Source organism: Hordeum vulgare, chromosome 5H (genome assembly GCF_904849725.1).
Source record: "Hordeum vulgare subsp. vulgare chromosome 5H, MorexV3_pseudomolecules_assembly, whole genome shotgun sequence".
NCBI lineage: Eukaryota > Viridiplantae > Streptophyta > Magnoliopsida > Poales > Poaceae > Hordeum > Hordeum vulgare.
The window spans coordinates 229,084,505-229,098,164 of NC_058522.1; positions in this window are offsets into that span (position 1 = coordinate 229,084,505).

A 13,660-nucleotide genomic window follows, 5' to 3' on the forward strand; every position below is an offset into this window, starting at 1 on the left:
TGTCTATGATGTGTGAGCTGAAATTTCTCCTTGGTTTGCAAATCAAGCGAATGAGAGAAGGAACATGTATCTATGAAACCAAGTATACCAAGGACTTGATAAAGATGTTCAACATGCAAGAGTTTAAAGGTATGAAAACTCATATTCCTACCAGTGGACATGTTGGCCTCACCAAGGAGGACAAACCGGTTGATCAAAAGGTTTATCAATCAATGATCGGTTCATTGCTATATCTATGTGCCTCCCATCGTGATATCATGCTTGGTGCGTGCATGTGTGCTAGATATCAAGCTGCTCCCAAAGAGTGTCATCTTAAGGCCATGAAAAGAATTGTGATATGCTTGATACATACACCAAACTTAGGCATTTGGTATCACAAGGGATCCTCTTTTAACCTCGTTGGCTATTTGGACTCGACTTATGTCGGAGATAAGGTTGATAGAAAATCCACCTAAGGTACTTGTGAAATTCTTGGGAAATTTCTTGTGTCTTGGTCACCCAAGAAACAAAACTCGGTATCTCTATCTACCACCAAAGCGGAATACATTGCCGCAGGATCATGTTGTGCACAATTGCTATGGATGACTCAAACTCTGAAGGATTAAGGTATACATATGAAAAATGTTCCTTTGATTTATGACAATGAGAGTGATATTAAGATTGCTCATAATCCAGTGCAACACTCTTGAACTAAACATATTCAAGTTCATCACCATTTCATTCGTGGTCATTTTAAAGGAGATATTAATCTCAAGCATGTTCGTACAAACAAACAATTGGCCGATATCTTCTCTAAGCCACTTTATGAGAAATTGTGTTGCCACTTGATGGGTGCATTGAACATCATTGATGCGTCAAACTTGGGCCATACTTATTCACCTGTATGCAAGGGCATGAGCTTACTTAACTATTCCTTGATACCATTAACATGAATATTATTCATATCTTGGAAAATTATGCCCCTTGTATTTCATATAATATGTTGTAGGTACTTGAAGGGACTACACTCCACAATATTGCCATCAACTCAAACTAAAAGCAATCTTCTCATGACCAAGTATCAACAACCCCTCTTTGTGATGAAGGAAGAAGACAACACAAACCATATCCTTGAGAACTATTTGATTGAATATATTTCACTCTTGTCATTTGGATATACCATGTTCTTCCTTGCATGACTAACCCATGTAGGTGAGAAATGAACCAACACAATCAATGATTGCTCCAAACTCAAGATTATCTTCATCAACTTTAAGCATCCGCAACAAGTCCACCTACATGTTGCATCATCTACATCATTCAAAGGTATGTAATCATATCCTTGAAATGCTTTACTCCAAGGCATGAGACAAAGCAATTCTAAGTGATATGAAAACATCAAAATGCTTAAACAAAAAAATGTCAACCCCATTTTGAGCTTAACAATGAGTATTACCTATGATCAAGTGTTCTCACTTGGTTCCTAAGTCAATGTACTCTAATATAGGTGATATAGTCGTCGACCGTCATCTAGATGTTGTTTCTTGTGTGGTTCATCTTTTACTTGCATGCTCTCTTGGAACCATTAAATATCCATGTAGTTGAGAAAAATCATTGCAAATCTTCTTGAAAATTAATTGCAAATCTTCTTGAAAACTCATTGCAAATCTTCTTAAAAATTTATTGCAAAACTACTTGAAAATTCTTTGGAAATCCTTTGAATTTTTTTCTCAGAACACCGGTCAAACCTTTGTGAAAGTTTTCATTGCCAATATGGCCAAGAACGTTTGTGCCAAATTTGTGTTTGCAATTCAGACCCTCCGAATTGGGAAAATCGATTCCATCGATGTAGCAACTATACTCCCAAGAGCCTCCTCGATACCGCCGATACAAACCTCTTCGACTGCAGCGATTTCACCTCGAGCCCTAAGATTATTTTGGTTCTACCGACAAGTTTTTCCTTGGAGTTTCTGAATTTTTGTATTACTTGAATTCTTTGCCATACACGTGAGATTTATTTTATTTTAAAAGTTTTGAATGACACTTACTCTCAAGGATCCCTTACCCTCTGACCCTTTTTGGAAATTAATGCCAAAGGGGGAGAAATATCAAAGATTATGCTTACCCAAAGGGGGAGAAATATAAGCTTACCCAAAGGGGGCGAAATATTCAAATGTGAGTAACACTACATTAAGGGGGACAGAGATCAAATCAATACTATCTAGCTTTAAACGAGAGAGAAGTGTGTTTTAAATTGCCTAAGAGTTAGACTTATCTCACCCTACCTACTCCTAATATCTACAAGCTAATGATTCATGGGGAGAAGAAGACTTACAAATCCATATTCAGGGGATAAAGTTCTAAATGCTCCTGGAGACATATCAATCTTAAGAAATACCATTTCCTATATGTCTTCCATATCTTGGTATTATTGAAGTTCCTTGAAACTTCATAAAATAAATATTCTTGTGTTATCTAACCTTGTTTTCTCAAGTATGTTTCCCTAGTAGAAATTCTCAAGCACTTCAAGGTAAGTATATGCATCATATCCTTGGTCAGGATGATCTCTTGTTTCTTGCACATATTGTTTGCAAGAGTGAGTCTTGAACATGGAGATACTTCATTCTCACATATTTAATGCATATAGACAAGGTACATATGACTTGTCATGTCTTCTCTACTATGTGTGCACTCATGCATTCCAAAGCAACTATTCCTTAAAAAGGATTGCACACATTTAGGAGGAACTTGTCTTAGTCTATGTCTCTCAAAGCTACCATATATTACTGCCTATATTAATTTCAATCTTTGATTTTATCTTGTCATCAGTTACCAAAAAGGGGGAGATTGAAAGCACACATGCTCCCTTGGAGGTTTTGATAATTCATGACAACATACATTGTCTCTTGGACTAATAGTTTTACCTAGTTTATTTTCGATGAAGTCCACACAGAGGATTGACTAAGGATTGTGAAGAGAAGCCCCAAGGAAGGAGAATAATAGGATTGGCCAAGCTTCAAGCTTCAAGACTCGACATTTTACATTTTGTGAGAAATCACATCTGCGTCCATAGGAAAGCCAATACTACTAAAAAGGGATGAGGTATCAATGATGATCTGGTTCCATGAGTTCTTAGAGTTAGCCACTAAAAACCTTAATTAAATTCTCCCACAAAAATACTATGTCTAAGCCGTATCACTCAAATTCGGTGCCTACAATACTTTCCATCCGGCCCTACCGAGTTTCACCCTAGATAAATCGAGAGCCAAACCCTAACATCTCAGCGCTACCAAGTTTGATTTTGGTGTAACCGAAATCATTGACCAACTTTTCATTATCCCATTTCTAAGAATCGGAATGTCTGCATTTTAGGAATCAGTGACACCAAAACTGGTAACTGCCTAGGCCAGTCAAAATCGGACTTACCGAGATTTATATATCGGTCTCACCAAAATGCCAAAAGTTGCCACATTTTGCACTAGTTGGTGCAACCGAGTTTTTACTTCGGTTTCACCGAGTTGGGCATTAGTGTTGTAACGGTTGGATTTTTGGAGATGCCTATATATACCCCTCCACCTGCCTCTCATTTGAACAGGAAGCACTCAGAACAAGCCAACACTTTCCCCATCTATTTTCTGAGAGAGAACCACCTACGCATGTGTTGAGATCAATATATTCCACTCCGACCATATGAATCTTGATTTCCATACTCCCCAAGTTTCTTTCCACCCAATCAATCTCATCTACCAAGCCAAATCTGTGATAGAGTGATTCATTGTTGAGCAGACTATATTTTGAAGCACAAGATCAAGGAGTTCATCATATATACCAACTCTATTACCTTTTGGAGAGTGGTGCCTCCTAGATTGATCACGTGTCACTTGGGAGTCTCCGACTATGTGTGGAGCTGAAGCAAGAAGTTTGTACAAGCAAGGAGAGCGCCTACTTCGTGAAGATCTACCCCGAGTTTGGCTAGTCCTTCGTGTAGGTAAGCCATGATGGTATAGACGAGGTTGCTTCTCCGTGGACCCTTCGTGGGTGGAGCCCTCCATGGACTCTCATGGCCATTACCCTCCATGGATTGAATTCTCCATCAACATGGATATGCGATAACACCACCTATCGAAACCATGCCAAAAATCTCCGTGTCATCTTTGCGTTTGATCTCTTATCTCTACTCCTTACTTTCATGTGCATGTCTCTACTTTTCGTTGCCATCCTCATTGACTTGCATGTGTAGGCTGTGCTCGACTTGCTAGAATTTCTCAAACTTGCCAACCAATAAAATTGGGAAAAGGTTAGGTTTCTATATTTCCAAAATTTTTATTCACCCCCTCTAGATGTCCCTTCTGGATCCCGCATCTGCGCTTAGTAGAAGTTTCATATTTTCTCTAGAAAGGAAAATGTATTGAAGTTTCACAATCACAATATTGGTCATACAAGAAATTCATGAATGACTAGTATAAGGAAGATAATTTTATATACAAACATATTATCTTGGACATCTTTTATGGTTGTGAATACTCATTAATTATTTTCAACCTTGATCAAATTTGTTGAAGTTGGACAAGGAAGACAACATAATGTGTTATGTTTGAGTATATTTGCATAAAATTTATGTTGTTGTTGATCCATAATCCTTGAGCCAAGTTTCTTTCATGAGAGTCCACCACTTTCTATTGTAACTGATCTAGCGTGGGAGATAGGAACCACTCATCAAGCTTGGCTTGGTCCTTAGCATTAGAACACAACTTGTCGATTTTCAGGCATGTGATTGGGCCATGGTGCATGTCGACGATCTGGGACAATGTGTCAATGCATTTGTGATAGTTACAATCAACCTTGATCTAAACTTCGTACTAAGTAGAGATACTACTTGTGCATCCACAATCCTTGAGCCAAGTTTCTTCCATGAGATTCCACCATAGCTACCTATATATGGTATTTCACTACCATTCCAAGTAAATTTGCATGTGCCGCCTCTAAAACCTTCAAATAAATTTCTATTTGTGTTCTGTACCACTCAAGGAGCGATTGGGGAGGTTAGTATTTTAGATGATAAGTAGGTTATTCTCATGATGAGTGTTTATTCACTTGTTATTGCATGAGAGAGATTGATAAATAGGGTTAGACTACGGACCAAAACAAACGAGAAAAGAACGACGTCCATCCTTGCTATCCGAGGCTGCTGGCCTGGAACCCATCCTAGATTGATGAACAAGAAGAAACTCCAAATGAACAATCAACGCGCTCGCGTCCAGTAACCTTTACCTGTACCTGCAACTGGTGTTGTAGTAATCTGTGAGCCACAGGGGACTCAGCAATCTCATTTCCAAAGGTATCAAGACTAGCAAAGCTTAATAGGTGAGACATGGTTAAGTGGTGAGGTTGCAGCAGCGACTAAGCATTTATTTGGTGGCTAACTACGAGTACAATAATAAAGAGGGGGATGATCTACGCATAGTGGACGTGAACTACTGATGACCAAATGAATGATCCTGAACACCTACTTACGTCAGACATAACCCCACCGTGTCCTTGATCTAAGAAGGAGCTCACGAAAGAGACAGTCACGGTTACACACTCAGTTGGCATATTTTAATTAAGTTAACTTCAAGTTATCTAGAACCAGTGTTAAACAAAGTTTCCACGTTGCCACATAACCGCGGGCATGGCTTTCCGAAAGATTTAACCCTGCAGGGGTGCTCCAACTAGTCCATCACAAACTACCACAGGATGCGACAGAATGACCTCGATCAGGGAAACCCGTGATCTCCTCGGATCCCTATTGGAAAACCTCAATCTCGAGTTTAGCTCAAAGCATCCTCGGAATCCCTTGCACGACACACTCGATAAAGGTAAAACAAGTCGAGCAAGGCCGCTCGGCGTGTCGACGATCCCGATAGGAGCCGCGTATCTCGTTCTCAGAACACAATGGATAAGCACAACATACGTTGGCCTGATAGACATCACCCGAGTTGCCCCGGGTTGGCCCCGCAAACGGCTCTGTTTTGGACCAGCACCATCAGCACTGGCCCTTCCTGTATTATGTAGAATTACTCCTCGGGTTCATGACGCCCTATGCTTTTCAGAATTAACAGAATAATTATGTTGGGCAAATATAGTACCAATGTTAGGCCTTGCCAGACGACCTTTATCCTAAAACGAGAATCTAGGGGGTCCCCATAACAACCCCAAGCATGTTATGAGCGCTCATTTATGGAACACCGGTAGCCGAAACTAAGGGGGCAAATGTGGAACAAAACACCAGGCTAGAAAGGCCGAGCCTTCCACCTTTTACCAAGTATATAGGTACATTAAATTAAATAGCATTTAATATGGTGATATAACAAGGCATTTTAAATGAGGTCGGAAACGACATATAGCATCTCCGAACTGACCTCATACGTTAATTTATAATTCTGTCCAGATCTGAAATAACATGTTTTAATATATGTTAAACAACAAAATAAATATGTTCAAGTGATTCTACGCGTTGTTCCAATCAATTTACAAATAGAGAACATCTCCAACGGAGTTACGGTTCAAAAGTTATGACCACCGCAAGATATGATGGCATGAATGCAATATGTGTGCAACGACAGTCACGAGCATTTCAAAACATACAACCAGCAAGATATTATGAAACTACACGAGATTCTAAGTAATTTTCATGTATGACACGATCAAAACGGTGCAACGGTTCAACAACTACAAGCTAAACAAGAAATCACTAATACTCTGTCAAGATCAGCCACATGGCATTTTCTACACCCCAAAACAACAAGCTACATAAATCCAAAATGCTCAAACAAGGCATGAGACAGTAGAGGTCAAGATGCACTACAACATACTACTAATAAAATCTAGCATGGAAGCATGAATCACTAGGAAAAGAACTCACAAAATGGCATCTCACACAGAGTTTAAGACTTAGTGAAAATATCAGTTTTGACAGTGCAGTTTTCGATCTGAAGGCATATTTACAGCAGCAAACCGATATTCTACAGGACTCCGAATGGCATGAAAATTCATAGTATGCTGGAGAATCTTAAGGGCTACAACGCATGGAAAGACAACAACAAAATATAACAGATTCCAGACTTAGAAATATTTCAGCATCTCCAAATCAGCACTATTTTCTAGCATGTTGGCAACAAGCAAACAACACCTAAACATGGATTTCTATTGCAACCAAAATTACCAGAGGCTGGCCTACACATACAAGGGCATATCTCTAGTTGACAACTCATTCATATCATGCACGGAATAAATCCCACAAAATAAACAAAAGGGCAACATGGCAAAATATCACGCGCACTAAATTGCTCAAAAGCTAAAACTAAATGCACAGTTAAATTCTATAGATTTTTCTACCTCGAAAACATGTATAATATGTGGGATTGCAAAATAAAAATATCACCACACGTATATACGAGATTATGTCCTAAACACGATATAACAAACTAGCGACGGAACCTACATACAAAAATGCAAACAACTATTCTAAAATACATGGGAAAGAGTCCGGAACAACACGAACATTTAAACTACGTGATTTGAGCAATCCGGACACGCACGAAAATAAATACGGGATAATTCTCTATTAGGACAACACACAAAACTAGGTACACAACGTATTAAACTACTTCAAACATGCATGCAAGTTGTAAAATCATAATATACGTGAAATCATAATGTTGGGCAATTTTCATGTAGGACACGATCAAAACGGAGCAACAGTTCAACAACTACAAGCAAAACAAGAAATCACTCATAATTTGTCAAGATCAGCCACATGGCATTTTCTACACCGCAAAACAACAAGCTACATAAATCCAAAATGCTCAAACAAGGCATGAGACAGTAGAGATCAAGATGCAATACAACATACTACTAACAACATCTAGCATGGAAGCATGAATCACTAGGAAAAGAACTCACAAAATGGCATCTCACACAGAGTTCAAGACTTAGTGAAAATATTAGTTTTGACAGTGCAGTTTTCGTTTTGAAGGAATGTTGACAGCAACGAAACTATATTCTACAGGACTCTGAATGGCATGAAAATTCACAGCATGCTAGAGAATCTTAAGGGCTACAACTAACTCCATTGCACCAACCTCAAAAGAGCTATAGATCACCAGATAAACTCATGGGAAGACAACAATAGAATATAACAGATTCCAGACTTAGAAATATTTCAGCATCTCCAAATCAGCACTATTTTCTAGCATGTTGGCAACAAGCAAACAACACCTGAACATGGATTTCTATTGCAACCAAAATTACCACAGGCTGGCCTACACATCCAAGGGCATATCTCTAGTTGACAATTCATTCATATCATGCACGGATTAAATCCCACAAAATAAACAAAAGGGTAACATGACAAAATATCACGTGCACTAAATTGCTCAAGAGCTAAAACTAAATGCACAGTTAAATTCTATGGATTTTTATACCCCGAAAACATGTATAATATGTGGGGTTGCAAAATAAAAATATCGCCACACGTATGTGCGAGATTATTTCCTAAACACGATATAACAAACTAGCGACGAAACCTACATGCAAAAGTGCAAACAACTACTCTAAAATACATGGGAAAGGGCCCAAACAACACGAACATTTAAAATACGGGATTTGAGCAATCCGGACACACACGAAAATAAATACGGGATAATTCCCTTTTAGGACAGCGTGCAAAACTAGGTACATAGCGGATCAAACTGCTTCAAACATGCATGCAAGTTGTAAAATCATAATCTACGCGAAATTCTACACGAGTTACATATATAAAACGTCGCGATCCGACACTCGGTTTGAATTCTATGGAGGTTTCAAAATAAGACATTTTCCTGAATATAATAATTCACAAAGATAATTGAAAAAATGCCACGAGCCGAATTGGTGGGTGCAGGCTAACTAAATGCCGCCCAGGGCGGGAGATAGGGCTGCGGGGGAAAGTCACCACGTGGGCCTGGCCCGATCAGAGGGGACGGCCTCGGGCTGGCCTGGCACAGGAGCTGGGCCGGCTTGGCGCTAGCTCGTGGCCATGGCGCGCTGGGCCTGGTCGGGGCCGGCCCTAGTGAGCTGCCGAGCGGGAGGAGAAGGCGTCGGGTCGAGTTCTCATGCGGGATCTATGGCGGGTCGGGCAAACTCCGGCGAGGGAACACCAGGATGGCGCGAGACAATGGGGTTCCGGTCACGGATCTGGACGGATCCGGGCGTTAGGGATCCATTCCCGGCGCCGGGCGGCGGCGTGGAGCTTCGGTGGTCACCTTCCATGGTGCTAGACATGAGGGAGAGAGGGAGAAGTTACAGGAGAGAGAGAGAGACACGGGAGCAGTGGAGAGGGCGGCGCGAGGCGACCTGGGCACTGGCTGGATCCGGCGCCGGAGGTTGACGGGAGGCAGCGGCGCGAGGCACAGGCGGCAGCACGAGGCTCGGGGAGGCGCGGGGCACTCGGGGCGAGGGAGCAGGGCGAGCAAGCGCTGCTCCGGAGGGCGGCGGCGCGATCCTCGGGCCCATATGGGCTTCGGCGGGCTTGCTTCCGGCCCGGGCGGGCCCGACGGCTGGAGGAGGGAGACAGGGAGGTTGGCTGCGCTAGGGTTTGGTGTTTGGCATGAGATTCGAGGAGAAGAGAGAGAGGGGGGCTAGATTAGGCACGTGGGGTTGTCTATTTATAGACAGTGGCTAGGGTTAGCAGAATTTCGCCCCGGTTTCAACCGCGCGATCAAAGTCGGCCGATATCGAACGCGGGGACGGGCTAAGTGGCTGTGTAGAGTGGATAAATAAGACCGCACGCCAAGTTTCAACCCAATCAGAGAAAGTTTTATACACACTTTTAAAAACAAGGTTTTGACGACGCCGTGGGCGCGTGCGTGTGTGGTCGAGCCCAAAACGGTCAATGACGAAACAGAGAGAACCGACAACTAATAACGGATGCAAGTTTGAAAACTGGCGGCAACGGATGCCAATGCAATGCAGATGATGCGCATGATGCGATGATGATGCGACAAATAAAAATAAACACACGACAACCACGGACTGAAGGGGGAATCTTCTGGAGTGTCGGTCTTGGGCCGTCACAGCTATGAAGCGATAGGCACTGGCACGGTGTACCAAGTGGCAACCGGATGGTGGGCTTGGGAACCCTGCGCACATCGTTTGGGGCCGTAGCGGAAACCTCAGCCGGACTTCTGTGTGGGTTCATTCTCAAATAGGCGATAAACCTGGACTAGGTATTAGCGTGGTTAACGGTCTTGGCCGACTCCGTCGCTGGGCTTCCGTTTCAATGTTGCCGAGGTGCATGACGTGCACATGGCGGTAAGTGGCGAGAGTGTGTGTGAAGAAGTACACCCCTGCAGGGTTATGATCTATTCGAATAGCCGCGTCCACTGATATGGACTACTTGAGACATATGTTGTTCATAGATAACTTTAATGGCTACTCATAAAAGTATCAAGATAAGTGTGAGTATCATGTATGGCATTTCCGCAGGGAGACAGAAAGGAATCCATGATAGTGTATTGTTGTGGTGGTAGTGGACTCGTGTACGACTTATCAAAGTTGTTTAAAACTATTTAAAATTGTAGTTTAGTCTAGCCAAGAGTCAAAGCTGGCTTGTTGCAAGAAACCCCACAACCCCCCTTTATTGATACATGTGCATGAGTAGATAGATCTGTTCTAAAGTCTTGCTGAGTACCTTTGTACTCATATTTGTTTAATAAATGTTGTAGAAGATACCCACGAGCCAACAGGTGGGTTCTACCTAGACCTCGATGATGACGAGTAGCTGGTGTCCCAGCTACGACCTGGCCCTTTTCAGAATGGATCTGTAGATAGTCAGGCTTTATGCCTTTTCCTTTCAAATGTCTGTACTCATACAGCTTTAATGCTTCCGCTTGGCTTGTATGACTTTGTTTGTATGACTTGAGTGTTGGGTCACGTGACCCCTACCTATCTGAACTTATTATGCAAGACTCTTCCGAGTCTTCTAAATAAATGTTGTGATGTTGTATGGTTATGTTGTGATGCCATTGTTGTATCTATGCATATCGAGTATGTCATGCGTACGTGTGATGTACTGTGATATGTATGGGATTCGACACCTAGTCGTATGCCCTTAGTAGCTCTCTATACAGAGAAATGCCCCTTTGTGCTTCCACCGAGCCTTGGTAGTTCGCTACTGCTCCGGACACATTGGTTGATCGGCATGTATCCTTCTTAGTTGTTGTGCCTGTCCCTATGGGGAAATGTCACGCGGTGCAATGGAGTCCTTGTAGCTTGCTACGACTCGTCTACACTCGCTGATGACCGACACCTGCTTTGCTGGGTTATGTATGCATGTCTCTGTACAGTTGAGCCACTTGAGTTTATGACTAATTATGTCGACCCGGGTTCTTTGACATTGGAATGCTAGCGACACAATTGCATACATGAGTCAAAAGGCGCAAACGGTCCCGGCTAAGGTAAGGTGGCAGCCGTGGGGTTAACCGTGCGTGAGACCGCAAAGGGATGCGATGTGTTACAGGCTGGATTCCTATGGCTTAGGATCGGGGTCCCGACAGAATAGGAGGACTCCTCCTTCCCCAAACCGAATTGGAGTTGGAGTCCTCCTCCTCTATCGGCCGACGCCCTTGGGGTCCCTTGAGCCCCAAGGCTAGCCCCTCCCCTCGTCCTATGTATACTAGAGGTTTTAGGGTTTTTGAGACACAACTTTGCCACGTGCAACCCTAAACCTCTACTTCGTAGTTCTTCCTCTAGATCGGTTTTCTGCGGAGCTCGGGTGGAGCCCTACAGGAATAGATCATCACCATCACCGACGCGCCGTCACGCTGTCGGAGAACTCATCTACTTCCCCGTCTCTCTTGCTAGATCAAGAAGGCGGAGATCGTCATCGAGATGTACGTGTGCTGAACGCGGAGGTGCCGTTCGTTTGGCGCTAGATCGGAACGGATCGTGGGACGACGATGATTTGAATCACGAAGCTGTACCACTACATCAACCGCGTTTCTTAACATTTCCCGATTAGCGATCTACAAGGGTACGTGGATCTGATCTCCCTCTCGTAGATGAACATCATCATGAAACGTCTTCGTGTGCGTAGGATTTTTTTGTTTTCCATGCAACGTTCCCCAACAGACTCAAGGAGGCGGATTGAGATTCTCCATACTTGATTGTGGTATAAACCGACATAAGATTTAACATTTGATGATGGATTTTTGACCCGTGCTTAATGATACGTCTCCGTCGTATCTACTTTTCCAAACTCTTTTGCCCTTGTTTTGGACTCTAATTTGCATGATTTGAATGGAACTAACCTGGACTAACGCAGTTTTCAGCAGAATTGCGATGGTGTTGTTTTTGCGCAGAAATAAAAGTTCTCGGAATGACCTGGAAATTTACGAGGATTTTTTGTGGAATATATAAAAAATACTGGCGCAAGAGGAGCCCACAAGCCCACCACGCGCGGGCCCCCCTTATCCGTGCTTAGCAGGCTTGTGGGGCCCACGGAGCTCCGCCACCTCCAACTCCAGCTCTATTTAGTCCCTTTCGTCCGAAAAAAATCAAGGAGGAGAGTTCATCGCGTTTTACGATACGGAGGCACCGCCACCTCTTGTTCTTCCCGTGGAGGGCAGATAAGGAGTCCGTTCTGGGCTCCGGAGAGGGGAGATCGTCACCATCGTCATCACCAACCTTCCTTCATCGCCAATTCCATGATGCTCTTCACCGTTCGTGAGTAATCTCATCGTAGGCTTGCTGGACGGTGATGGGTTGGATGAGATCTATCATGTAATCGACTAAGTTTTGATGGGGATTGATCCCTAGTATCCACTATGTTCTGAGATTGATGTTGCTACTACTTTGCCATGCTTAATGCTTGTCACTAGGGCCCGAGTGCCATGATTTCAGATCTGAACCTATTATGTTCTCATCAATATATGTGTGTTCTTGATTCTATATTGCAAGTTGTAGTCACCTACTATGTGTTATGACCCCGCAACCCCGGAGTGACAATAGCCGGAACCACTCCCGGAGATGACCATAGTATGAGGAGTTAATGTATTCACCAAGTGATAATGCGTTGGTCCGGTTCTCTATTAAAAGGAGAACCTTAATATACCGTAGTTTCCATTAGGACCCCTCTGCCACGGGAGGGATGGACAATAGATGTCATGCAAGTTCTATTCCCTAAGCACGTATGACTATATACAGAATACATGTCTACATTACATTGACGAACTGGAGCTAGTACATATCTCTCAGTGTTATATCTGTTGCATGATGAATATCATCCGACATAATCATCCATCACCGATCCAATGCCTACGAGTTTTTCCTACTGGGCCTTGCTACGTTACTTTGTCGCTACTGCTGTTACTGTTGCTGCTGTTACTTTGCTGCTACTGGTTACCGTTGCTACTGTTGCTATCACACTACCTTGCTACAGATACTTTGCTGCAGATACTAAATCTTTCAGGTGTGGTTAAACTGACAACTCAACTGCTAATAGTTGAGAATATTCTTTGGCTTCCCCTTGTGTCGAATCAACAAATTTGGGTTGAATACTCTACCCTCGAAAACTGTTGCGATCCCCTATACTTGTGGGTTATCAGTTAATCTCAATGCATTTTGATGACTGTTGTCGCTCTCTAGTTGGTCGCTTCCCAGT